General features: G+C 48.5%; 1 protein-coding gene across 4 annotated transcripts in view; it reads left to right on the top strand.

The window, feature by feature from the left end:
• LOC128110072 (epoxide hydrolase 1) overlaps positions 1-26,214 on the top strand; it is an 88,766-nt gene that overhangs the window by 42,817 nt on the left and 19,735 nt on the right. The window contains exon 1 of one of the 4 annotated variants that reach the window (XM_052737827.1): positions 15,412-15,530. The exons of 2 other annotated variants lie outside the window; for them this stretch is intronic. The gene's annotated coding sequence lies outside the window, so the exon portion shown is untranslated. One more of the 4 variants, XM_052737828.1, reaches the window with a different exon arrangement.

Below are 26,214 nucleotides of genomic sequence, written 5' to 3'. Positions count from 1 at the left end.
TCCATGGGCTATATTAATAGAAAGACAGTTTGTTCTTCTGAAGCCATCATGTTACTGGGTTTCCAATTTTCTGATGCTCCTAAATTGAGTCCCTTGTACCATTTTTTGCGAAGTAGCCTTCTCAGTAAGCAGCTTTATCTTAAAGGTGAGCTGAAGTGTGCATTGTTATTCAACACTATCTTTATTTAGCTAAAGAATATGATATAGCTTTTTTGGCTGAGATGGATGACTTTGGGCACAATGCTTATGATGGTGGAGTCAGAGAGACCCACTCTCTAGGGGCCAAGAAAGAGTAAGAAGACTGTAGCAGTGGGGGAGGGGCCCCGGGGGCGTTTCTCACTGTGTAACTATTTCTGCAATATGATGGGAGGCCCCGATGGGACAGTTCAGGGGTTCCTTGAGTACTGTTGATGTAGTATCAAGAGCCTGTGGCACTGGTAGCCCCAGGGGTAGGAGAACTAAAATATTTATCCCCTGTCCAGCCGAAGGTGTGGACCCAGATGCTTCCTCGAGAGGCAGTGAAGTGAAGGGCAGCAGCTCCCTTTGGGCTCCAGCACCCACTCTTGACAGTGAGTCAGCAGACAAGGTGTGGGAATAAGGAGGTGCTGAAACAGAGTCGGCTGGGCATGGTGTTGCTCTTTGGCTTCCATGGCAGTACAAACTCAGGAGCAGAGTGGCCTCTGTGTCCCAGCTTCCCTTCGTACAGATGGATGCCCTCAGCTGAAGTGTGCACACAGGAGCGGCACTATGGCTGGCTGAAATTGGAGGAAGTTCCTCTCTGTCCCTTTGTCTATAGACACTCAGGAATAAGACTGTGGATAAAGCCTTAAATGAATTTGTGATTCATTATATAATAATGTAATAATTGATATAATATAATAAATTATATAGGTGGTAGCCTTTAAACCTGTCTATCATGTCTTTCTTCCCAGAAGCCTCGCGATTTAAAGATAATGTCAATGCATCTGCAGATTCTTATCCTCCCTAAGCAAGCTCAGTCCACCGCCAGCCCCAGAAGACGCTGAGCAGCCTTGATACCTGCTTGGAAAGTGTCTTGTTTTCATAGAGAAGCATGAGCTCCTTCCAGCTGAAGTGAGAGGGTTCAGTGATGGCAAATCTGTGGGGAAAGCTCAGTGTTGGGATAAGTATCAATTAGCACCTTCTTGCTTTCTTGATTTTTTAAACTATTGGACAGAAAAATAAATAGTAGTATTTCGGAGTCAATTGCGTCAAGGGTGGGTATAACAACACACTCCAGCGCTGGATAACTCCACAGACTCTCCTAGCTGGAGGATGTGGTAGAGGGAGGTCCAACCCTGGGTACCCTTGTCCCTAACTAGTAGCAGGTCCTGCTGGGAATGCCCATGTCCAGGGACAGGTATGAGCTCCTTCTCAAGCCCGTAATGTGGCTCAGGGAAAGTGTGTCACGCCCTACCCCTGGCCTCTTCCTGAAGCAGCCACATCCAGGACTGCTGGCGCCTTAGGACATCGCCAAGAACTCCCGCTCCCCTGCCGCTCATCCGTGTGGACCCGCTCAAAATCTCCCTGGGACACGCGACTCCCCATGGCTCCGGTCCCTCGTCTGGGTCCAAGGCCTCGAAGGAGATGGTGTTGGCGGCCACTCCCTGAAGTCCCACCTGTCTCCGTCCAAGTTCTACTTTAGAAAGGGTGGTTGGTGTGACTCACAGAGGGCGCCACCGGGTTCTGAGGAGACTTGTGGGCACATGCGGGTCCTGACTGCCATTAGGCATGCCATGCCCGTGCCAAAGTCCCTGGAAAAAGTAGAAAAGGACGGGAAGATCGCCAAGTGGAGTAGAGGCGGGAGGTGGTTCCAAGTCTGCTGGTGGGAGTCTTGGCACAGGGCAAGTCAGTCACTGAGCCGTTTGGGGGCTGCCTTCTAAAACCGATAGACCTGGGAAAAATGAAGACTGTGTGGTACCTAAAATCTAACGGAAGAACAAAATGTTCTTGTGAAAACAGAAGAGGACCCTGGAATTTGTCCTCCCATGACTGACAGTTGTTCAGTTCTGCATCAGTCACGGAAGCCATCAACTAGTACTGCTCAAAAGAAGGGAATGTTGTTTTGAAATGAATGACCACTTCTGCATCCAAAAAGAAAATCTAAGATGACAGAAAGACATCCAGATGTGGAACATCTGCTAATAAAAGGACCACACACTTCACACACCACACCACATGCACACGTACAGAGAAGCACATCCGATCACATGCACCGGTCACCATATCCGGTCAGGTCCTGGCTCAGACCCCCACTGTGGAGAATTAGGAAGGACAGAGGTTCAAGCCAAGGCAGCCTTGGGAACTCGATTATACAATGACCCAGGGCCTTAACACAGAAGCTGCGAGGAACCGAAAGAAAGATGTCACCCGTGAACTAATGGTGTTTGAAGGACAGCACCAAACAACTTCAGTGTGTTGACTTTTTAAAGACTCTGATCCATGGTTTTAAAAAAAAATCAACATGGCCAAAGTTAATTCCAAGATCAACTGGATACACAGAAGAAAGTTATTGTTAAAATATTAAGTGTGATAATAGTGTTATAGTTTTATGAGTTCTTATCTTTTAGAGATAAGTACCATATTAACAATAAAAAAAAAATCACCCTGAACTAACACAATGAAATCATGGGACATCCAGTTAACATATCTTTATGCTATGATGCTGCTAAAAACACAGGTTTAGAAGTATTAATATGAACTAATCTCCGAAGTGCATGCTAAATCTAAATGCATGTGTTCCCTTGTTATATCAAACTGGCTTTGTAAAACACCTTTGACAGAGGTACATTGTGGCAGAGTAAGCAAGTAGGTGAGAGTTGAAAGTGAATTTTTCCCACTGAATCAATGTATGTATGTATGTGTGTATGTATGTATGTATGTGTGCATGTATGTATGTGTGTGTATATATGTGTATGTGTATGTGTATGTGTGTATGTATGTATGTGTGTATGTATGTATGTGTATGTATGTATGTATATGTGTGTATGTATGTATGTGTATGTATGTACTATGAAGGGGGCAGCACTCTGCTTCTGCATCCTAAGTACCAGGATTACAGGAATGCACCAGTACTCCCTGTCACTCTAGTAGTTTTTGAGCACTTTCCAGAAGTATTTCTTTCTGTGCCTTCTTCTGGAGCCCTCACCAAAAATTCTTCTTCATTTTGATTATTTCAAAATCCTCTCAACAAAACTCCATTTCCTTCATCTGCTGTGTGAGAGTTCCTCACACCCCAAACACCCTGCCTCACTGGCATAGCATCCATTGGTACACGGCTGGGCTGCCCAGGCACCTGAACTCAGGGCTCTTGCTAGACTCCGCCTGCCTGGGAGCAGCTGCCCACACTTCTTTGGCATACCTGAGTCACGGGATCTGGAGCCTGCATCGTGGCTGTGTACCCAGCACTCTGCCTGGCCTCTGTCCTCCCAGACAGACAGCTCAGATCATTCCTCGAATCTTGCAATCAAGGTTGTGTGGACCAGGGTAGAACTCTCTCACATGCTGCGCTGCCTGCAAGCTCTGCAGAGAGCCCAGGGGATGCAACTTCTACGTGTCATCACCCATGCTGGGGGCAGGCTTACGTGATGCAGTCACGCATGTTCTTGTAATAATCCGTACCCCTTCTCCTGTAAGGAACCCCAATACACGCACTGGTCCACTAAGCTAGTTATGTGCAATTGTTCCTTTGTTCTGTCATTGATGCCCTATCTGAGGTGATCTCCAGGAAAAAATCACACAATAGATCGTCAATCTTTCTTTCTTTTTTTTTTAACGATCATTTCAAAATGATTCAACTGAAACTAATACTGGTATTGAGAAGGACTGGCCTATAGGAAGCTTTATTAAAATTTACTTGTAGAGAGATTGCCCAGCGATTAAGAGCACTGGCTGCTCTTCCAGGGGTCCTGAGTTCAATTCCCAGCAACCACAGGGTGGCTCACAGCCATCTGTAATGAGATCTGGCGCCCTCTTCTGGCATGCAGGTGTACGTGCATGCAGAACATTATATACATAATAAATAAATAAATCTTTTTTAAAAATGTGCTTGTAGAGCAGAAATTCCTATAAACATCCCTTATTTGCTTCAACCAAACCTAATCACAACAATTTTTGTTCTATATTTCTGAATATACCATCCATTCAATAATTATTTCCCAATAAATGGCTTCTCTTACTTCTTTTAAAATGGATCACTGGGCACTGGAGAGATGGCTGAGCAGTTAAGAGCACTGGCTGCTCTTCCAGAGGACCTGGCTTTATTTCCTGGCACCCATCTGGTGGCTAACTATCCATAACTCTAGTCCCAGGAGATCTGATGTCTCCTTGGTCACTGCATGCACACGGTACACAGACATACATTCAGGCAAACACTCATAAACATAAAATAAAAATAAATAAAATCTCCATTTTTTTATAGTTTAGCACTGCCTTAGAAAATTAGCTTATATGAATTTTCAGACACTTCCAAAATTGACTGCAGCTGAAGAAGACTCAGGAGTGTTTGGGAAACCCCACCTTGCCTGTGGTCCTTGCTCTTCTAGCATCCCTCAATATAGCTGCTTCTGCCCAGTGCTGGAGGGATCATGTGCCATTTACTGCTGGCATCTTTAATTCCACATGCTCTCTAGTCCCAGAGTCTGTGCACCCAAATGCCCCCTCCTGCCCGTCTCCACTGGTGCACAGCCTTCCCGAGATGCTGGGCCTCTCTGGTTTGAAGGGATGCCCCACCTCAGCTGAGCTGCTTACTGCAAAGAGCATTATGAAAGACTGATTTACCCTCAAGTCAAGGGCTTTCCACACCTCACATATCCATTGCAAATCTACTGTGCTAACGGCTTGCTGCAAGCGAGGGCCTCTGTGCAAGATTTGGGCTCCGTGATTATCCCAAGAAAGCCAAGGAACTAATTAACCATGCCTTCTGGAATTCAGTATTAAAAAAAGGGGGCGGGGGGGTGCTGGAGAGATGGCTCAGAGGTTAAGAACACTGCTTGCTCTTCCAAAGGTCCTGAGTTCAATTCCCAGCAACCACAGGGTGGCTCACAACCATCTGTAATGAGATCTGGCGCCCTCTTCTGGCCTGCGGGGGATACATGCAGACAGAACAGTGTATATGTAATAAATAAATCTTAAAAAAAAAAAAAAAAAAGGCAGACTAAAAGAGGAAAGCATGTGATAGCCTCAAAAGAAACAGGGTGTGGGGGGGGCAGGGGGTTGATAAGACCCATGGCCTTTTGGAAGCATCTGTTTACAAATACCAACAGAACTGATTTGTCAGAATCAAATGAAATATTTTTGCAAGATTGCTATGTTGAAAACTATTGTACAAAGCTTTTGGGTATTTTTATATACTCTCAACCACAAATGTGAAAGATAGAAAATAGAAATATATAAATAGAAAAATAACATTTAGAAAAACATTAAGATGTATCTAACAAAGAAGTGTAAGATCTTCTATATCAAATATCAACAATTTAGCTGAAGGGGAATAATTCATGATACAACACACACACTACCTCTGAGCAGTGCACTCCGCCCCATAGCACTATTTTATCTTACTTTTTATGTATATAAGGGGTTTTCCTGCATATGTGTACGGGTAATTCACGTATGTTAATTTTCCAAGGCAATGATGATTTTTAAATTTGGACATTTATTTTTATCTTATGTGTATGAGTGTTTGCCTGAATGTATGTCTGTGCACCACACATATACAGTGTCCAAGGGGTCCCTGGGACTAGAGTTATGTACAGTGAGCTGCCTCGTGGGTTCTGGGAAACGAACCCGGGTCCTCTGGAAGAGCAACCAGTGCTCTTAACTGCTGAGCCATCTCTCCAGTCCCCGTGATACATTTTAATAGAAGTAAGAAAAAGAAGAAGAAGAAGAAGAAGAAGAAGAAGAAGAAGAAGAAGAAGAAGAAGGAGTGGAGGAGGAGGAGGAGGAGGAGGAGGAGGAGGAGGAGGAGGAGGAGGAAGCAGAAGAAGAAGCAGCGCAACATCTGTGTGTCTGGTGCCTGCAAAGGCCAGAAGAGAGTGTCGTCACCTGGAACTGGAGTCGCAGACAATGGTAGGCTACCATGTGGTCCTCTGGAAGAACAGCCAGTGCTCCTAACAGCTGAGCCATCTCTCCAGCACCAACATTAATATTTTATTAATGACGCGAGAGACTCGAAAAATCATTTAATAGACATTGTTCATTGACTGAAATGCCAATCAGTTGTCTCTGCTCACACAGCTGACCTGTGTATTGAGTGCATTCTTACCAAACTTCCAATGGGGCTTGTGTAATCTGACAAGGTGATTTTTAAATATATGTGGGGAAGTAAAAATATCAAGAACCACTGAAACAAATACATCAGACGACAGGAAAGGAGAGACAGGTAGGGGACAGGGAGGACACTGTCCCTCGGTTGGAAGGCCTCCTCCTCGGGCAGGAGACAGCAGGACCTCAGCACCACATCACCCAGTGACAGCAGAGCCACCCAGGGTCTGTCCGGCAGGACCTGGAGCCCAAACCGCAGCAGGCCTGAGGTGGAGAAAGGAGGGGAGAAGAGGCCGGCTTTCCCAGGCCCCCCTCCCTGTTCTGTCTCCACTATCCAAACTCAGAATCCAGCTGACAGGGGAGCCTGGAAACCGCCTGCAGGGCCCACAGTTCTGTAGTACAGACAAGAAAACCCAGAGGAATGGATGGGTGAAACAAAGGCACAAGAAGATCCAATTTCAGAAACTGGCTTCCAGAGTGGAGGTGTGAGTCATGACAGGTCCAACTCCAATGAAGCAATAAAGACTGCTACAAATCTTACAAAACTTGACAACTGTCTGGTATCTCCAGAAGTAGGGACATGAAGTACACAAATATTTTACCCAAGAAAACATGAACCACACGAGGGCAGCGACGCCTCCAGGTCCTGAACCGTGGCCTGCTCTTCCTCCCTTCAGGCCCAGCTCAGGACCACTCATGCATCAGCAAGCAGATGTGCCAGAGCATACGACTTTCTATGCCCCGGTTCCCAGCCTCGGGCTATAGCACATCTCCCTGAGAGTCACGTCACCAGTTTTTCTCATCCCTTTCACCTGCTCCATACTGAAGTGGCAGATTCCAGGAGAGCGGGGCCAAGCAGCCAAGGGCTCCGCTCTCCTTCCCATGCTGGACTTGGTGAAGGCTCTATGGCAGTTGGGTAGGCTGCCGATTTCACCCTCTTTGATTGTAGAATGATGGTTCTACAGTGGAAAGGAGAAATGAGAAGAGCAGAGCATCCAAGCTGGTCTCATGCCCAGCTTGGAAAGCACGGGTGTTCTTAAAAGAGAAGCAAACCTCTTGGCTAAACCCTGCACTGTTGGATTACCAGAGAGAACCCAGGGAAGCCTCAGCAAAGAGAGATTCTTAGGGGTCAGAAATAACTTCTAGGACTACCTCAGAACCTACCCCAGGAACCCCAAGTGTAGCCCAGTAATAGCAACATGTTCTTGGGAGACCCTAGGTTCCAGCTCTAGCAACAACCAAACCAGCAAAGCTGAGGGTGGCCTGTGGCAGACATGGCTGGCTGGCCCAGCATCAAGAGCTTGAGCATGGGTTCGTCTTTGAGCTGCTTCCACACCCCTGCCTCCCAGGCAGTCTACGGGTTGAGTCTCAGCTGCTGATGCTGGGAGACTAAAGTCTGACAGGTTCTCCAGTCCCTGGGGCAGCTCGCTGAAAATAGGCCACAAACCAACACCCCAAGGAGGCAGAGATTTAACTAGAAGGTGACAACTGCCAGTGTCTAGAATCCAGAACACCTCAACCAAACATGCTGAGTTTCTAGAGAGCTTCTTGTGAAGGGAGACAAAAGCTTCACAATATTGTTAGTTGAGAATGCCAGGGAACTGTTCACTTTTTTTTTTAATGTGCTGGGTGTTTGGCCTAGAAGTATGTATGTGCACCACTTGTGGGCATGGCACCCACAGAGACCAGAATAGGGCATTGGACTTCCTGGACCTGGAGTTACAGACAATTGTGAGCCACCACGTCAGTGCTGGGAATCAAACCTGAGTCTTCTAGAAGAGCAACCAGTGCTCTTAACTGCTGAGCCATCTCTCCAGTCCTGGCTCAGACATTCTCAATGAGAGTGTAAACTGTTATAATCGTGGAAAACAGTTTGATGTTTGCTATTTAAGTGGATCCTTCTCCCAAGTACTTTCCCCAGAAAATTAAATGCATAGTCAGGCAAAGATTTGCTCATGACTGGGTGGCAGATTTATTCACCCACACCTAAATCTTATAATATAGATCAGTAAGTGACAGGATTAACAGGTTCTTATAGAGTTTCTCCATACGACTGAATATTAATACAATAACAAACATCCATACGCTGGTATCTCAAGAACATTAGGCTTAATGATAGGGGACTTACTCAAGAAACGCAAATGTTGTATGACTTTCCCCGGGGAGACATGAACAAACATCTCTGTGCAACAAGAAAGAGCACTAATGGTGGAACAAGAAAATGATTCCATCCAAGCTTAGCTCACTGAGCCAGCAGCTGCACTGGGGTTACTAGCAGGAGTGTGGGCGAATCAACAGCAGTTGCCTCACCAGAAAGCCTATCCCAGCATGGGTGATGTCTTGTGAAAACTGAATCCTTGTAGCTCCCTGCACAATTTACAGACAGCTTAGCACATCAGAAAGTCTCTTTCCAGAGCAGTTGCTATTGCTTATACAAGCTTGTAGTGGGGCCTTGTAAATCCTGTAAGTTTTAGGAACTTCCTGAGACTTGAGTTACTTCCTGAGCTTGATGAGCTCTGTTGACTTCCTGAGTTTTAATGAGCCTCCCTGCCTGGTGGAATCTTTCAGAGGAAATAGTTTCACAACCTTCCTTCCCTTCCTCTGTCTCTTACACACTTTCCATGCCTTCTTCCGTGATGTTTCCTGAGCTGGAAGGAATGTTATAAATGTCTGATTATTTTCTTCCATCCATGGCTAAATATTCAGCCACTATGCCACATCCGTTCTTAAGAGCTTGGCTGGTTATGGGTGTCTATAATACACTTCCCACTATTAAAAAAAAAAATTAGCCGGGCAGTGGTGGCCCACGCCTTTAATCCCAATACTCAGGAGGCAGAGCCAGGTGGATCTCTGTGAGTTCGAGGCCAGCCTGGACTACCAAGTGAGTTCCAGGACAGGTGCAAAGCTACACAGAGAAACCCTGTCTCAAAAAAAAAACAAAAAAACAAAAACAAAAACAAAAACAAAAAAAAACAATTTTAAAAAGTTTCTCTCCATTGCGGATTGAATGCAAATGTCTAAAAGGGAGTTAAACAGTCACATCACATCTACTTATTTAACAAAGCAGTAATAGTGGTCTCCGTATCTGGGCCTATGACCTTCCCAACAAAGCCTTTGCCCGACTTACAGAATCAGATGTAAATTCTTTCCTGTGGAGTGGACCTTAATCCACTAAGAAAGTAGTCGTTGCAGCTATAACAGTGTGAGCACTCTTGTCCTACTCCATAGACGCATTCTGCCTGGAATATGGATGCTGCAGCACACAGCATCCAAACGAAGCAGGACCGTTAGTGACAAGTCTTTCCAGTAGCCTGTACAGTGCTTTCCGGGAGGGAGGAGGCTTCCAGGTCAGTCTTAGAATTTCTCCTTGTTCTGCAATGAAAGTGTGAGATGTCTTCAGCAAAGTTCTTAACCTCTACTTCAGGCACGCAATCAACTGCAGTGCAGAAGCCTTTGTGTTTGGAGGTTTCATGATCCTCCCCTGGCCAATAACTCTTGAGAAGGTTGCTTTGGCCCTTGGATTTTCATTCATCAGTCTTACAGCTCCTGGGAGCACCTTTTCCCACTTACTCGGGGAGTCTTCATTTAAACTCCTTAACTGCTATTTTTACTATTCTTTCAGATGCTTTCATAAGTCTACAAGACACTCAAGTTTTAGCATTCTGCCATGAAACGCTTTTCTAGAGGGTGAGAAGGGCCCTAAAGGTCCGCCATCATCTGTTCCAAGTAAATTCCAGTTTATCACTTTAACTGCTGTCTTCTCAAAATAGGAATATTGCGCACACAGCATGGATGTGAGTCATGACCCTATCTCTATAACCCACAGTTGTTCTCAGTGAGCCATCCAGCCTTCTCATCCTTGGATGCCAATGTGCATCTCGACCATCTTAACCCAGCCAGGCCTAAGGAAGAGAAAGACCACTTTCTCCCCTGCTGCTGGAGCTGGTTCCTTGATTCTAACAGGTTTCTGCACCAGCACGACGGCCTTTGCCTTCCCATTGGCCACTCCTGGCTATTGAAAAGGCCAGGATGGGCAAGCAGTCTCCATCCTTAGCCACACAGGAAATAGAGTCTCTCTTGACTACTTCTACTTCAGGCTCACCTCCAAAATAAATGCAGGGTCTGGTCCCCGGATGGAGGTGACTCTCATCTGGTATGGTCTGATCCCTTAGCTGAAGGTAGCTCTCTTTTGGCTGATGTGGGAAGAATTGTGTAGCCATGAAGAATGAAACTGTGTCATTTGCAAAAAAAAAAAAATGGGAATGGAGATCATCATGTTAAACAAGTTAAGATGAACAAGTATGGTGTGTGTGCTCTCACATGTGGACCGAGAGAGAAAGAGCCGCAAAGGAAGGGTTATTGTTACTGTTAGGGGCCAAGAAGGGGACCACTGGAAGGGGAGCCAAGTATGGATAATGGGATAATTATAATCAAAGTCCTTTTTATATATGATTGAAAATGTCACAGTGAAACCTATTGTAATGCAAAATTAACACACATTGATAGAAACGTACAGAAAGCCATGCATGGTTCAACATGCCTGGGATCCCAGTCCTCAGGAGACTGAGGCAAGAGTGTTACAACTCGGAGGCCAACCTGATCTTTTAAGACTCTCTCTTTAAAAAGGAAAGGAAAAGAGAGAGATGGATACAAGGAAACACGGCAGGAAAGGTTCTGCTATGCTTCATTAGTCTAATGTTTAGTTAGCATCCTGGGGTACGTGAGTGCATACTACACTCCATAGAGAGGTTCTAGTCTGGGTCCCTTTACATATTTAAAACTAAGTAAGACCACTAAGACACTTTTTCCTTTTCTTTTTGTATTTTTGAGACAGGGTCTTTCTAAGTAGCTCTGGTTGTCCTGGAACTCACTGTGTAGACCAGGCAGGCCTTGAACTCATGAAGATCCGCCTACCTTTGCCTTCCCAGTGCTGGGATTCCATCACAGGGATTCCATTCACTGGCTAAAGCACTTTTAGCTGATTAGCATATGTCAAAGGTTATTATATTAACTTATAGGGAGAGGGTGGCATTATTTCACAGTCTTGTCAATCTGTTAATGTCTGGCTTAAGAGGAGAAAGATGCATTCTGTATTTATCAGTGCTTCTAATCTGTTATGAAACACTACCATGGACAGGACAGAATATGGAATAAAATCTTGTTTGTCCACTATGCAATTGGGAAATGAAGTCTTTTCATGGCTTTTTCACATATGAGTTGCATTTTATACTTCTTTGGACTTTATGAGTGATAGACTCTTCCATCAGTTGCTGGAAACCTGGAAACAGCACAGCAGCCTGGATGTGTCTGGGGTTTGTGGGTTTAGAACGTGTTTGTTCAAAGAGATGGCTCTTCAGGGAAGAGCACTGGCTGCTGTCACAGAGGACCAGAGTTCCGCTCCCACCACCAGCCAGGTGATTCACAAACATCTGTAACTCCGGTTCCGGGGGACCCAACTCCCTCTCCTGGCCTCTGTGGTCACTGCATGCATGAAGTGCACTTGGAAACACGCAGGTGAAACACTGGACACAAATTTTTAAATAAAAACTTTAAATTTGTTTGCTTGGCTTTGCTTTTTGAGACAGGGTCTAGCTAAACAGCCCATGCTGGTCCCAAGATCACTGTCCCCTGAGACCTGAGCCTCCCACATGCTGGGATTGCAGGACATGTCACCATGCCTAGCTCCAGAATGTGATTAGATTTATATTGCACATTTCGACATACAAAACCTCTCTCTCTCTCTCTCTCTCTCTCTCTCTCTCTCTCTCTGTGTGTGTGTGTGTGTGTGTGTGTGTGTGTGTGTGTGTGTGTGTGTGTGTGTGTGTGTGTGTGTGTCTTTCTTTCTAAAGATGGAGTCTTATTTTACTCAGGCTGGCCTTGAACTTGTGATCTCCCTGCCTCAGCATCTGAAGCATCTGGAATTCAAGGCAACACCTCCGAGCCATACTGGCCTGGTTTTCTTTTGGGAATGGGAAGAATCAGGAGCGGTTCTGCAATTTTTATCCAAATTGTCACCCACACGTTGTTCAAATCTGTGTGTTTTGGCACCACATGTATAAACTGATGATATGGCTGCTCCAAGGCAAGGTTAAGCAGCAGGTCTTTGTTGTAGATATGAGAGACAACCAGAGGCATCTGCAAGAGTCCAGAGCAGAAAGAGAAAGCAGTAAACCGAACATGGCCAGCAGACTGGACTTGGCCGTGAGAAGAGAGGGAGGCGGGGAAGAGCCTACCAGGAGAGAGGGGACCAGGAGAGAGGGGACCAGGAGAGAGGGGACCAGGAGAGAGGGGACCAGGAGAGAGGGGACCAGGAGAGAGGGGACCAGGAGAGAGAGAGGGGACCAGGAGAGAGAGAGGGGACCAAGAGAGAGAGAGGAGACCAGGAGAGAGGGGACCAGGAGAGAGGGGACCAGGAGAGCACCCGACCGAAATAGAGTTATAAGGGAATGAGCGGCTGGAGGAGGGAAGCCCATGACCTGGAGAAGTTTAGGGCAAGGGTGGGGTGAGAGGAACTGAGAAGAGCCAGGGTGTCAGCATGGACTCTGTAACAGGTACTTGTGGTACTGAGGGAGCCTGGAGGCCACATGCACTTCAGTCTGCTAGTGGATACCAGAGATAGCCCTCTGTCCCAAGTTTCTTCTGGACCTGACTGTGTGTGCGTCAGCTCTCCCTTCCACTCACAAGGTCTTGGAATAATCAGCTTATAAAGAAACCAGGTTTGTCCTGACTTGGAATTTTAGAAGTCTCAGATTTGTTGGCCCTGCATGGGGCCTGTGGCAACATGTCACATCAGGAGCACATACTGGAGAAAAAATGCTCAACTCATAGCCAGGGAATTGGGGCGCTGGAGTGGAAGGAGTTTGGGGTCCCATGATTCCCTTCAGGGCATGACCTGCCGACCTCTCACTAGGCCCCACCTCTTACCCAGGCTCCATGTCTCCCAACACCACCTGCATGGCAACCACGCCTCCACCACATGAAAGGGAGGGTGTTGAAGATCGAGGCTGATGGATCTGGTACTCTAAAGCACATGCCAAGAAATAGCCTTTTTCTTTCTCTCTCTCTTCCTTCCTTCCTTCCTTTCTTTCTTTTTTAATATAATATATTCTAGCTATGACACTGTATCCATTCTTTCACTCACTGAACTTTGTGATGGCTTTTGAACAAAAGCTCAGAAAAATCGGACTGAATTTCTCCTTGCTCTGATGAACTCTGCCTCATGTGTTTATTGATTGCCTTTATGTAAACTAAACTTTGAAACCTCTTACACCATATTAGAGCTCATGGCCGACGGGTAGCAGACAAGGGGAAGTCAAGGTCTTATTTGTTTTCAACAGTAGCTTTATTCAGATGTAGTCCACATATCATAACATATACTCTGTGTCTTTATTCATTCATTTTGACCATGCTGAGGATCCGATCTAGGGCCTTCCGCTTGCCAAGGAAGTGTTCTATTACAGAGCCGCCCCCAGCCCCAAACCTATCCTTGGGTTCAGTGATGTCCTGATTGGGTTTTGTTTTGCTTTGCTTTGTCAAATTGACACAAGCTAGAGTTGCCTAAGAAGAGGGAGCCACAGTCGAGAAAAAAACGCCTCCCTAAGATTGGCCTGGAGGCAAGTCTGTGGACCTTTTTATTAATGAGTTACTGAGGTGGGAGGGCCCAGCCCACCAGGAGTGATGCCGCCTCTGGGCACAGGGTCCTTAAGAAAGCAGGCTGAGCAAGCCATCGACAGTGGCCTCTGTTTCAGTTCCTGCCTCCAGGTTCTTGCCTTGAGTTCCTACCCCGACAGCCTTCGGCAATGGAGTGTGACCAAAGAGTTGTGAGGTGGAACCAGCCCTTTTCTCCACAAGCTGCCTTTGCTCATGGTGTTGTATCATAGCAATAGGAACCCTGACTAAGGCCAGGGGGACATCCATCAACTGCAGCAACTGCTGGAATCTTTTACTTCTTGGTTTTTAAAGACGGGGTTTCTCTGTGTAGCCCTGGCTGACCTGGAACTCACTCTGTAGACCAGGCTGGCCTCGAACTCACAGAGATCCTCCTGCCTCTGCCTCCCAAGTGCTGAGATTAAAGGTGTGCTCCACTACGGCCCAGTGAGTTAGAATGTTTCCATCCTCACTGTGTTAGGAATAATAGATTTGCCTGCTTTGGTGAATGGCAGGAGACAGAATTCCTGTGGGAGCAATTTAGAAGGAGGCTGGGGAACTTGCCTGGACTGCACCCTTTGGAGGAGGGCCGCAGGTGTGTGAGAGGGTATGTTATGTGTGGGAGGCTGTTGAGCTGAAGCACCAGGAAATTCCATATTTGGGTAGAAGATTGGCAACATACTTACTATCCAGGGGTTCCACAGACGTGGGAATAAGTTGAATATGTTCACTAGAAACTGCCCCTCAGTTAGAATGGAAAAGGCTTGGGCCCTGATGAGCAGCACAGAAGGCTGGAGCCAAGGGTGAGAGGTGAAAATTAAAAAATCTGCCCTCAAATGTGTGCAGAGTGATAAACTTGAACCCCCAGCAGGCCCCACGAGGCCCTCACAGTGGTGTACCTGGCCAGTCTTAGGAGGGCAGCAGGGGTAAGGACAGGGGACGGGGCAGGCTGGCCAGTGGCGAGCAGGTTAGCCCCAAGGGTGCCAGGAACAACTGTGGGTGACCTTTCCTCATGGGTGGCCCTGCTACCTTCCCCCCTGTGCTGGCCTTTGCTTAGCCTCCACGCCTCCTGGCCTTCAGACTAGCACACCTCACTGTGTGTGCTTAAAGACAAACTTAAGCTTTTTCGTGTTTATATCCACACTTCATTCTTTATTTTATCTACTTGCATTTTATTTGTGGTTCTGAGAATGAACCCCAGGGCCTTCTCCAAGCGAGACAAGCATCCTACCCCCAAGCCTGTCCCCAGACCTTGGTTTTGCTTTTAAACTTCGTTCACTTACCAATTCACCTATAAAATAATTACAACGACTCGTTAGAAAGGCGCCAGAAAGGCTGTAATACCAGGCCAGCTCGGGCTTTTGTGTTTAGACTGCCAGACTAGGTGAAACCTTTGCTGGGTGCTCAGCTAGCCAAGGCCGCCTAGGCAACTCGGGGGGTGGAGCCGAGAGAGGGGTGGGGCTAGTGGGGCGGGGCTAACGGGCCGCTGGCGTCCCCGCAGCTCCGGTCCCCGCCGCCCCGGAGCCAGGCAGACTTGCAAGAGGAGTTGGGGAGTGGAGGGACTGCACACCTGCGGCCGCTGGAGCGTGAGCGCGACCCTAACCGTAAGCTCCGGGGACAGCGGCGGCAGCCCAGCCTGAGAGTTGCCAGGGCTGCGTGTAGCTCCCGCAGTGAAATGCGCTTCCCCCTATCCCAAGGCTGATCCCCCGAGTGCAGTCCGCCTGCCTCCAGGTCCGGCATCCGACGCCCCCTCCCCCATCCCTGGGCAGTCTGGGTGCGCTTCTGAAGCCAGGGGTGGGTGTTGGGCCTGACCCCTTGGCCCCCTCCCCGACAGGTGCAGGTTTGTCCCCTCGGCTCCCAGCTCGCGGCTTGCCCGGGCACCTGCCCCGACCCTGGTGGCCAGGACGCAAGCTCTGCAGGAACTCTTCATTTTAACTTCTCCACTCTGTACCTCTCGCTGTTTAAACTTTAGCGGCCCAAAGCCAGGGTCGCCCTGCCAGCGCTGGTGGGTGGATCGGGCGGGAGGTGGAGGCATCCGGTGCCTATGTCACCCTAGGACTAGGACCGCGCCTTTGCTAGCGTTCTGCGGTTGCTGGCCAGGACTGTTGAGTTAGACTTTGGGGTGGGGGTAGGGGGTGTGTTTTGCTTGCTTCTCTGCCTCTGAATTCTGCGTGGTCGTTTTTTTTTTTTTAAAGCCTCAGTGCCCCAGAGGCTAACATTGTTAGTGTGACAGAGGCTTCCTTCCTCAAGTGGAGCCTTTCACTGGCTGTGCCTGGTCTGACGTAGCAGAGGACTAAGGAAAAAAACAAAACAAAACATGGGCGTGTTCAGCAAACAGTTTCCAGTCCCAAATACCCACACGAGGAGGGCCGCGTGATGACTTCCTGTGTCCCTGAAGAAGTGTCTCCAATGGGGCTGTGCTGAGGGATCCAGACTAGCTGTTCAGATACTGTCCTACACCCTGGGGATGGCAGGGAATGTGTTTTCATGGGACATGCTTTTTAGGACAGACAACAAGCAAAATTCAAGGACCAGCACCATAAGATAAACGAGTACATATCTGTAAAATTTAACGTTTACTGGAAGATGATGTGTGCTGTGGAAAATAGAAAGCATTCAAAAGGGAAAAAGGAATGTTGAATGGGAAGTGAAGAAGGCCTCACAGAGGCAACATTTTAACACTCCTGAAGAGTTAGGGAGCCACTCTGTGTCCAGCTGCACTAGAGTGAGGAAAGAACCCGCAAAGGGTCCTGCGGCCGGAGTGTATGCCTTGTGTCGATGGCTTTCCTGTCCTTATTTGCAGTCTGAGAGGAGTGACCAGTGTCAGAGAGAGGGCCCCAAGCTTTCTGCTGCCCCAGATTCCAAGAACACAAGATTTTCCCCTAGACTCTCAACTGCTCAGAAAGTCAGCTGTGGGAACTTGAGCACCATCCGTAATCCCCCATGTTGTCCTGTGTGACTGCGCCTGCCTTTCGGTATGCCTCAATCACACTGGCTGCCGCAGAGGTCCTGAGGTGGGAAGTACATGGTGAGCAGAGGGAAGAAGTTTTAGTGAAAGTTAGGAAAGTGTGCACCTCCACCAGACCCCTGGGGTGCCCGTTTTCTGCCTAGGGTCCAACTAGTACACAAGTGGTACCCACAAAAAGCCCCTGTTACTATGAGCAACATTTCTCCTCCCATCCACAGAGGTACCGGCATGCCCAGGCATAGTCCTTACCTACCTGGTGCCTACTCTCCCCCCACCCCGCGCCCCCCACCTCCGGTATTCTGGCCCAGGCTCAATAATGTGAAGGGCAGAAGTTGCCCAAATTCCATTCCTTAACTCTTGTTCTGAGACCAGAAAGCGTGGGAACACAGCCTGGTTGTAGAGATGGGAGGCAAAAGAGGTCAAGGACACCTTAGAGACAAGAGGGTCGCTACTCAGTCCCACTGGCCTTCTGGGGTCCCCTGCAGCAGGTGGTCTTCAGGCCAAGCCAGTGATGTCCTGGAGTCTCCAGTGGGCTATGCTGATAATACTGAGAAAGGCCCCCAAGAGGGAGCCAACTTCTGCTAGGAAGCTTCTCCTGCATGGTGGTGCCCAGGGAAGTGGGGGAGACGGGGTCCCCATCCTGTTACATAATCAATTGCACAAACTAGTTCAAAGGCGCGCTTGCCCTGCTCCCAGGATTCATCGTGAGGGAAATCACAGTTCTTGCTTTCTCCCCAGAGGGCAACTGTTTCCCTCTCGGAGTGGACTGCGTGTTCCTTCCCACCATCGCAGGCCGGGAGTGGATCTTCACTCCTGGCCCAACGCCTGCCTTCCCTTTGCTGCTGGCCGGTCACCCCCACTTTCCTGTGGAGCCAAGCCACAGCAAAGCCACACCCTGTGCACTCTTCCAAGGCCTGGGGAGCTCACTTTAGGGGGAAAGTGTTGTTCCAGCTGTGTTATTAAAAAGGCTTTGCAGGCTGGAGAGATGGCTCAGAGATTAGAAGCACTGGCTGTTCTTCCAGAGGTCCTGAGTTCAAATCCCAGCAACCACATGGTGGCTCACAACCATCTGTAATGAGATCTTGTGCCCTCTTCTGGTCAGCAGGGATACATGCAGACAGAGCACTGTATACATAATAAACAAATCTTAAAAAAAAAAAAAAAAAAAAAAAAAAAAAGGTTTTACAGAAAATTCTCTAGTTTGACCAACCAACAAGCAAGAAGCCTTGCTGCTGAGTAAGAAGAAGGAGTCTGCTGCCTTTAGCGTTTGAGAGGCTGATGAGCCGGTGGCACAATGTGGATGTCTCTTTGGCACTGACTGGTTAGATTATCGGAGCAAACATCCTCTCTGAACTTTAAGTGCTCTTTCCAACAGGGGGAAGCCGCTTTACTTCTTAGGTTGGAGTATTACATGAGGTGATGAGTGGAGAATCGGGCTGTCAGCAGCATCGAGGACACAGCTCAGCTCTGTGGCTGTGCAGCCTGAGGCTCTCCCTGTAAACTCCAGCCAGGAGCAGCCAGGATTGACCTCAGGGGCTCAGGGATTAGTCAGTAGGAAGCAGAGTTGGAGTTTATGAAGAAAAAGATTTTAATATAGACTTAAGGGGGGAGAGAGAGAATATGACTGACTTAAGAAAAGGTCACTTGTGTGACTTTCTCTGGAAACAGGTGAACAAGTGTCCATTCGTCTCAGAACAAAGAAACAATTCCGCAGATTCCACAGAAGAACAGTTTGACAGCCAATGACTTGATTAGCCTTACAGGAGCGTTGATGAGGGGCTCTTTGCAGCAGCATGGGTGACTCGAAGGTAGTTTGCATCACTGATACGTCCCATCCCGTCATGAATGACGGCTCCTCAAAAGCTGCATCATAACTGCAGGTAAACTGCAGTCACCTACCTACCCCCTGCATAGTCTAGTAGCCCTACCCTAGCCCAGCCTAAGACCACACACAGCTGGGAGCAAGAGTAGTGGTGGGTGGGTGACGTCCTTCTGGGCGTATTAAGATCTCCATTACCCCAGGCCTAGCTGTCACTGTCTTCTCCCTCGACACAAAGGGGCCAGGGTTATCTCTCCTCCTTGGTGGTGATAGGATGGCTGTGCCATGCCTAGAGGAAGATGCCATAGTAAACAGTGGTGCCCATCTCAGAGTAAACAGTGGTGTCCATCTCATAGTAAACAGTGATGCCCATCTCATAGTAAACAGTGGTCCCCATCTCATAGTAAACAGTGGTATCCATCTCATAGTAAACAGTGGTGCCCATCTGTGTGTGAGTACCCTTTCAAGAGACAGGTCCTACCTAGTTTCTTTGGTGGCTTTTGAAGTCTCCCTGTTCAAAGGTATGTTTTAGCATATCTATTTTTATCTAAATTTTTATTTAACCACCGAGATTAGAAAGTGGTTTATGAGGGTCATTGTACACCTGTTTGTTGGTAAGAAAGGAGTATTGGTTTTTTTGAAGCAGGTCAAAAAAGGTCGAAGTAATTCTTACTACATGTCACAAGGAAGTGGAGGCGGATTTTGACGGTTAAGCATGGTTCAGTCTTATTTGTGAGGTTTTCTCAAAGGATTAGAGTCCCTCACAGGCAGTTTGAAAATTCTTTGCAAGAGACTTAACCAGATCCCGGGGATGAGGGGCTCCTTTATCTCTTCATATTCCCTTATGTTCCCTGTCTTTCTATCATCTCAAAGTACTACCTCGGTGTCACAGTCCGGGTTCTCTCTGAACTCCCTCTAGATTATGAGTGAACATTCCTGCCATGAACACACCTGGCTGCCGTTAGCGTGGCTTCAGCTTGCACTATGTCCTGGGAAGGCCGTACGATACCACAGCCGTGGGCAGGAGGTCCCAGTGCCTCCATGGGGCATCAGAGAGCCACAGGTGAAGGGCAGCCTGTATACAGAGGACATGGCTGCTCCAGGGTATGGCTGAGCAGACGGTTTTTATTGTAGATGTGAGGGAGAGTACAGCCAGAGGCATCCTGAAGAGTCCAGAGCAGAGAGAGAAAGTCATAAAGTGAACATGGCCAGCCGACTGGACTTGGCCGTGAGGGGAGAGAAAGAGGGTGAGTGAGAAAGGAAGATGAAGAGAACCAGGAGAGTGTGAGACTGAGTGTGAGACCAAGAGAGGACGAGAGAGAGAGAGAGAGAGAGAGAGAGAGAGAGAGAGAGCACATAGCGGAAATAGTAGGGTTGTAAAGACCGTGAGTAGCTGCGGGGAGGGAAGCCCACGAGCTGGAGACATTAAGTGTAGGGGAGGGGTGAGAAGAGCCAGGATGCCAGCATGGACTCTGAAATATTTAACAGGTACTGGTGACACTGTGAGAGCCTGGCAACCAGAGTGGGCTTTGGTATGCTAATAGGCATCACCGAGAGCGTTCATCCCTTCTTCCAGGGATAGGGAAAGGGCTCCTTTGGTGGAGGAGAACAGGCTTCCCAAGTTCCTGAGGAATGCTGGCGTTTGTCTAGCCCCCAGAATGTGGACCTGAGACAGCTAAGGGCGTGTCTTCTGGCCACCCTGCCTAGAGCTTGGCTCTCCTGCAGAAGGGGTGACCATGACTGTTTTGAAGGCTGGTTTTTAGGTAGTACCAGAAATGAGTTAGCTCCAGAACCAAGCCGGAACGCCTTCCTGGCAGACAGGGTTGTCTTCTGAAGCACAAGTCCCATGCTACCATCCCATGCTGAAGCCCTGGTGAGAGATTTAGAAATATACTTATACCCCTCCCTGACCTATCAGCTGGGCTACCAGACGGCCATCTCATTTAGGTTTTGTCTTGATTTTTTTTTCTTTATTTAAGTGGACTTACATCAGAAGAATAGGCTTAGAGACAAAGAGCTCTACCAGGCCCCAAATAAGCCAATTCTTCCCTCTTTGGAAAATGGGAGGCTCTTTACGATTCACATTTTTTTACAGCCAAGACTTGACATTAGAACTCCTCTCTGGACCAGAGAGCAGCGACAGCCTGGGCTCCCTTGGCCCTGGGAAAAGACAAGTAAGTTAGTCTCGCTGTCAGGTCCAAAGGAAGCTCCATCTCCCCAAATTCTGACTTAGGAAGCCTGTTCCCCTCTACCAAAGCAGCCCTTTCCTTGTCACTGGCAGAAGGGACAGGTGGCTGTCTGTGGCGCCTGTTAGCGTACCAAAGCCCACTCTGGTCTCCAGGCTCCTCAGTATCACCGGTACCCAGCTCCTCTCATCTCCCCCACTACCATAATGTCTGCAGCTCATGGGTTTCCCTCACTCCGGCTGCTCATTCTCCTTATAACCCTGCTGTTTGGGCTATGTGTGTTCCTGGTCTCTGTCTTCAACTCTCACTCCCTCACCACCCCCACACACACACTTCTCTCTCTCTCTCTCTCTCTCTCTCTCTCTCTCTCGCTCTCTCTCTCTCTCTCTCTCTGTCTCTCTCTCCTTCCTCCTGCTTCTCCCATGGCCAGACCCAGTCTGCTGGCCATGTTCAGCCTACTACTTTCTCTCTCTCCTCGGGACCCTTCCAGATGCCTCTGGCTGTTCTCTCCCTCACATCTACAATAAAAGCCTTCCCCTTCAGCATGCCACGGAGCGGTCATGTCATCTGTTGATACACTCACTGGTGAATTTACCTGTTGTATCTTGACTTCATGGCTTTCTATAAGTTGTTTCTCCATGACACCATATGGAGAAACTTAGAGACGCCTCCCATGCCTAAGTTGTAAACAAATCCACTTTCCTTGGATGGTTTGCTTCTTAGATCTTTTTAAAATATAAGGAAGTCAGACCCCGGGTTTCTGGACCTAAGTGCCTGGGAATGGCAGGGCAGTTTAGGGGAGCTGGTCTCTTAGAATGATATGACCACTTAGAATGGTATGCTTCCCCTCTTGCAGCCTGCCTGTCTCTGGCAGACCAGCTGCCCAACCAGCTTGTCCCTCAGAATCACCCAGAGAGCAGTGTTGGGAGGCTGGCCGGGCCTCAGGGGCTCTGCAGGAAGTTCATGCTGCACCCAAGCAGCCAGGAAGGTGGACTGGATTGCTCAGAAGGCCCAGACTCCAGGCAGTTCTGTTGCCTGCTAGGGAGGAAGCTTCCAGACCATGAGGTTACACTCACTGAGGAAAACCTGGGTGGAATGGGGTGGGGTGGGGTGGGGTGGGAAGGTAATGGCATGCTGCTGGATGGTCCACTCCTGCTACCCCAACATGGGCATCTGCCATGCTAGCTCAACAGCAGGTGTGAGTTAAACCTCCTCCTTAAAGCAGGTGAGATGTGTCCCTCCAGACATTTAGGCCAGTGGAAAAGGTGACAGCTCCTATTTTAGTTGGCAGAGCCGGAGCTGGAAGAGAGTTCTGATGGAACTCCCAAGCTTGAGCACACTGAGCTGGCAATTCCCTGGTGACAGGACTGTAAAGGCTGTGTGGCTGCATCGGGGGAAGTAAGTGAAAAAGCTGCAGCTTAGTGACAGAGTGTGTGTCTACGCGAGTGAGGTCCTGGGATCCACCCCAGCACTGGAAACCGGTGCTGTTGTTGGTGTTGTTGTTGTTGTTGTTGTTGTTGTTGTTGTTTTGGTTTTCTCTGTGTAGCTCTGGCTGTCCTGGAACACTCTCTCTGTAGTCCAGGCTGGCTTTGAACTCAGAGATCCGCCTGCCCCCCAAAAAAAAATTTAATGGAGTATGTTTGTTTGAGAATGCATAAAATGGAGTCAAGGTCATAGTTAATGAGATCTCAGAAACATCTGCAATGGAACCTTTGCCTAAGGCTAAATAAAATAATAATTCCTAACTAATTAACTGGTTAATTTTTCCAGCCTCCTTAGGTTTAAAGCTTATACACACAGGGTTGAACCAATAAGCGTGTGTGGCTTTTCCACATTGGAAGTATCCACATCCTCTCTAAAGGCACGCAGGGCCTGCCCACCCACACGTGTGCTCCCAGCCCTCCCTAGCCAGCTCCTCTGTGGCGGTGGTCAGACTGAGGCCTGGACGAGGGTGGTCCCTGTCCTCGGGTACAGGGGCAGCACTGGGGGCCTGGCCTCCAGCCAGGCTGGCCCTGGGCCCTGGTGTACTTCAGCAGAGCACACTTCCAGATCGTGAATTTCCTGACCATCTCGGCTCTTCCCTTCTTCCTCTCTTCTGTGTTGCCTTCAGAAACACTCTAACCCCTCTTGCTGGTTGACTCCGATTGCTTTCCTGAGCTCAGCTCCAAGGCTGCGCTCTGAGAGAAACAAGACAGTAGGCCCACTATGGAGCACGCACCACTGCCGAACCACCAAAGCACAGACAGTGGCCCTGAGGGAGAAGAGAACGGCCATTAGCCATCTGTATGGTCTGAGGAGGCCCCTGCTTGTCAATCATTGCACCCCTCCCTTGTGTGGCAGGCTGACTGGAATGCAGGAGAGACCGTGTGCTCCACGTTGTCTCCCCAGGAAGGGAGATGGGGTTGCAGGGCTGGTCAGGTCTAGGGCTAAGAGGAGGTCACACCCCACTCTCCCTCTGGCCTGACATCTGAAGGTAGCAGATGCGTGATTTTCCCCTAACTCCTCAGCCCGCACAATTCCCAAGCCAAAGTGTGGATACCCCCAGGAGGAGCTTCCAGGAGTCCAAGTCACCACCGGGGAATCTCGCACAGCCTCTCCGAGGGAGCACTCCTCATGCCCAGGCGGACCCAGGGCCTGCTGCCAACACTGGCAAGGCTATGCACTTTGTTGGCCTTTGTTCTGGAAAATCCCCAAGTACCCAGACCTGTAATTTACCTTGCAAAGACCAGATCTGCTGAGTCACTATGAGCTGGTACTTGAGGGTGATTTTAGGGAGCGTGTCTGGGTGGGCACTTGCTGGGTTAAAGAGGGCAGACTTCCCTCCAGGGACAGTTGGCTGGCCCAAACGCTGAGACTTGCAGTGAGTACCCTTTGACACCAACACTACCCTCTAGTCTTTCTCCACGCTTTGAATAATCCTCAATCCTTCAGCCCTCCAGACCAGACTGAGAAATAAGCTGTATGCTACTGCTTAAGGAGAATTTAAAATTCAAAACTTCTTTTGTCCACATTATCCCGAGGACTTTACATTTCCTTCAGTCAATGTTGAGTAATCACCCAGTAAGTGCCAGGGTCTGAGAGTTCAGAAGGGAACCGAAGAAGCTTGCTCACAGCGAGAGGCACACGCCACAGTATCAGCGCTAAGCACACACAGAGGTGAAGGAGGTGGCGGTAAGCAGCCCCCCCAGAGCTGCAGCCCCCCCCCCCAGAGCCCTGGAACAGCAGAGATTGATGAGCACAAGAACTAAACAAAGATGGCTGGAGTGTGTGGCTCCAGTGCAGGCGACAGGGGGCGATGGGTCATCCGACCACACAGGCCTTGAAGGTCCCATTAAGCAGTTTTGCTTTGTCTTGGAGTCGTGGGAAGTTCCTTGATGCTGTGTGTGTGTGTGTGTGTGTGTGTGTGTGTGTGTGTGTGTGTAAGAGAGAGAGACAGACACACACACAGACACACAGAGACAGAGAGAATGAGTGAGTTGCATAAAAGACATTTGGTAGACAGAGATGGGGGGTCAGTCGGGGGTCTTGCAGCCATCCTGGGGTAGCCTGCAGATGCCTGGGCTGGGTATGATGGCAGAGATAGACTTGACAATTATGCTTTGAGAGGAAAGTTGTGGAACTTAGAGATACGTCAGTGGAATAAGGAAGATTGGCCAGGGAATCTGTGTGTTGGAACCTGACAGTGGCCGGTGGGTAGTGGCCTGGAAGTGGAAACCCCAGAAAAAGACAAAGCTCGGGGCACGGGGTGACAGTTCAGTGCCACAAGTGTTGGAGACTGGGGGACATCTGAGAAGGTGAGCTGCTGGGCAGGTATGATGGTATGAGACTCACAGGAAGTCTCGTTCATCTACAGAGGTAGCAGTAGGGTCACGCGCCTGTAAATGATGCCCTCCTTTACACCAGTTCCCCCGTGGCCTCTTCCCCGTCTCCCTGGCCCACCTCTCCACCTTGCCAACTTCGTCTACCTGGGTTTACATTTGCACCGGGCTGCTGGCCGCCAGATTGGTGCACATAGGTTTCCAAACAGAAGGAAGCCGCACAGCAGTGCCCCAGTCACTCGTCACACCTGCTTGAGTGTGTTGAACAAGACTCTGGTGCTAGGAAGCCACCTGATACCTGACACTGTTGAAATAGATTCTCAGATAGAGCTTCTCATGGTTTAAAAATGGCAAATTAAAATTTGCATGTACTAGAGAGCATGTGCGTTTGTTTAAAAAATTATTTGAATGGCACAAAAGCTAACAAGTACAGTGTTTAATCTGTGGCACTGAGGGTGGGATGCACCATATATGCTGGATAAGCACTCTGCCACCCAGGTGAGGTACGTACCAGCACCTGACATTAAACTATGTATAACCTTAATTATTCTTATGAGGACTTGATGGCTCACCAAATTTCCAATAAATGACCACGCCTCCAGTTACTATGCTGTTGTTTTTTAATTTTATGCACCTGGGTGTTTTGCCTGCATGTATGTCTGTAAGCCTCATGTGTGCAATTTGGGCAGATGCCAGGGCCCCTGGAACTAGAGTTACAGGTGGATCTGAGTCCTGGGAACGGAGTCCCAATCATCTGAAAGAATAGCTGACGCTCTTAATGGCTGAGCCATCTCCCCTGTCCCTCCGTTACAATGTTATAACATATGTATCCAGCTCTCGTTATTTTGGTTTTTTTTTGTTTTTTTTTTTTTTTTGGTTTTTCGAGACAGGGTTTCTCTGTGTAGCTTTGCGCCTTTCCTGGAACTCGCTTTGGAGACCAGGCTGGCCTCGAACTCACAGAGATCCGCCTGGCTCTGCCTCCCGAGTGCTGGGATTAAAGGCGTGCGCCACCACCGCCCGGCTGGTTTTTTTAAACACATCTTCTGCCAGTAGGTAGTGGGGCACGCCTTTAATCCCAGCAGCTAGAGGCAGCTGGATCTCTGTGAGTACAAGGCCAGCCTAGTCTACAAAGCCAGTTCCAGGACAGCCAGGGCTGTTTCACAGAGAAACCCTTTCTCAAAAAACCAAAACCAAAACCAAACAAACCAAAAAACACATCTTCTAGACAACTAATCATTTCCTTGGGACGAATACTGTGACTCCAAGAGAGAAAGAATATGGTTTCCTTTGACTTTTGTAGCACTGGCCAGCAAACCCATCTCCTCCCATGTGCCAGGGACTTCTGCCCAGAGCCACACCCATACCCTGCTTTCTTTTAGAAGGGCTTCCTCTCCAACTCTAGTTCTCGGGGCACCGTGCTTTTCTCGTTGGAATATTGGGTTACAAGACAAATAAAAAGCCTGCTGGAAAGATGAAACCTTTGTGCAGGATGAATTA

Source organism: Peromyscus californicus, unplaced genomic scaffold (genome assembly GCF_007827085.1).
Source record: "Peromyscus californicus insignis strain IS unplaced genomic scaffold, ASM782708v3 Scaffold_14__1_contigs__length_90479793_seg_2, whole genome shotgun sequence".
In the NCBI taxonomy this organism is placed as follows: domain Eukaryota; kingdom Metazoa; phylum Chordata; class Mammalia; order Rodentia; family Cricetidae; genus Peromyscus; species Peromyscus californicus.
Note: the sequence above shows the minus strand (reverse complement) of the source record. Positions and strands in the feature narration are given on the sequence as shown.